The 1,808-nt window shown below is 48.2% G+C and overlaps 1 non-coding gene across 1 annotated transcript; it reads right to left on the bottom strand.

Annotated features, from left to right (window-relative positions):
• Positions 1-1,067: 1,067 nt before the first annotated feature.
• Positions 1,068-1,142, bottom strand: Trnas-cga (transfer RNA serine (anticodon CGA)). Its single transcript has one exon. It is a non-coding gene; the product is annotated as a tRNA-Ser (tRNA).
• Positions 1,143-1,808: the final 666 nt, after the last annotated feature.

Raw genomic sequence — 1,808 nt, 5'->3', positions numbered from 1 at the left:
TCAATAAAGTTTCCCCTTCCTGGGACAATGAATTCACGGTGTTCTTATGTTAATTTTCAGGAGTGTATAAGTAGAGAATAGAAGCTTTAACAGTGTGGTGCTACGGAAGTGTTCTATAATGAACCTCCAGAACCAGAATGACTGAGAGATATTATGGTTTGGGAGTGAGGGCTGAATCATACAAGGGCGTGCTGAGATGCGCAGACAAGCTTGGCATTGACTTTTATTCCATCGAAGAATAGATGGTGCCCCTGTTGATCTAGACCATGGCAGCCCGGCGTGTGTACGTGTGTCAACGCAAACGCCAGCGCCGAAACCTGCTGCTACGGCACCCGGCCGCTCCGTCCTCGTGACGTAACGGCTCCTGCCCCAGCCGGGAACCAAGGTCGGCAGCGTGTATCGCCGAGCCGGAAGCAACGAACGGCCTGCCCTCCGGAGCGCGGCTGGCTGTTGCCTCAAGCACTACTCGAGGTCTCCGTGTAGAGCGCCGAAGTGAAACTTCCAGCAGCCCTCGTTGTAGTAGCCTCAGCAGCTCCCGTCGCCCACCCTGTGTGGCTCTGTCGGTGTTTGACGACAGCCTTGGATCCGAGAGACAGTTAGAACTGAACTTTCTCGGTAGTGTCTTCTTCCCTCCAGGGATTCCCACTTGAGCTCCCGAAGCACACTTGCATGCTGATCGAACCTACCGGTAAGAAATCTAGGAGCTCACCTCTGAACTGCTTCGATGTCTTCTTTCAATCTGACCTGATGCGGATCCCAAACACTCGAGCACAACTCAATAATGGGTCGCACCAGCGTCTTATATGTGGCATCCTTAACAAATGAAACATTTTCTAAAATTATCCCCATAAAGCGAAGTAGACCATTCGCCTTCCCTACCACATTCCTCACATGCTCGTTCCATTTCATATCGCTTCACAACGTTTCGCCCAGATATTTAAAAGACGTGACTGTGTCAAGCAGGAGACTACTGATGCTGTAGCCGAACATTAACGGATTGCAGAATGAGATTTTCACTCTACAGTGGAGTGTGCGCCGATATGAAACTTCCTGGCAGATTAAAACCATGTGTCCGACCGAGATTCGAACTCGGGACCTTTGCCTTTCGCGGGCAAGTGCTCTACCAACTGAGCTACCGAAGCACGACTCACGCCTTGTACTCACAGCTTTACTTCTGCCAGTATCCCGTCTCCTACCTTCCAAACTTTACAAAAGCTCTCCTGCGAACCTTGCAGAACTAGCACTCCTGAAAGAAAGGATAGAGCGGAGACATGGCTTAGCCACAGCCTGGGGGATGTTTCCAGAATGAGATTTTCACTCTACAGCGGAGTGTGCGCTGATATGAAACTTCCTGGCAGATTAAAACTGTGTGCCCGACCGAGACTCGAACTCGGGATCTTTGCCTTTCGCGGGCAACTGCTCTACCAACTGAGCTACCAAAGCACGACTCACGCCCCGTACTCACAGCTTTACATCTGCCAGTATCACAGTTTTAATCTGCCAGGAAGTTTCATTAAGGGTTTGTTTTTCCTACTCATTTGCATTACGCAATGGTCCCGTCACACTTCCGTTGGGCTCTCCTGATATTATCCATGTTTCCGATGAACGTACGCTGTCGGGGACAACAATTAAACTGTAACTGCCAAAATCAATATACAAAATTCTCGATGTTTTCAAAATTATGTTAAGAGTATAGACTATGTTAAAGGTCTTTGAAGAGCTGTGAAAAGCAAATTAAGTAGTAGATATTGTTTAAAGAAACCAAAAGTACAAACAGAATGTATTTTGTAAAACCACTTGCTTAGCTC

This window comes from Schistocerca gregaria, chromosome 3 (assembly GCF_023897955.1).
Source record: "Schistocerca gregaria isolate iqSchGreg1 chromosome 3, iqSchGreg1.2, whole genome shotgun sequence".
Lineage (NCBI taxonomy): Eukaryota > Metazoa > Arthropoda > Insecta > Orthoptera > Acrididae > Schistocerca > Schistocerca gregaria.
Note: the sequence above shows the minus strand (reverse complement) of the source record. Positions and strands in the feature narration are given on the sequence as shown.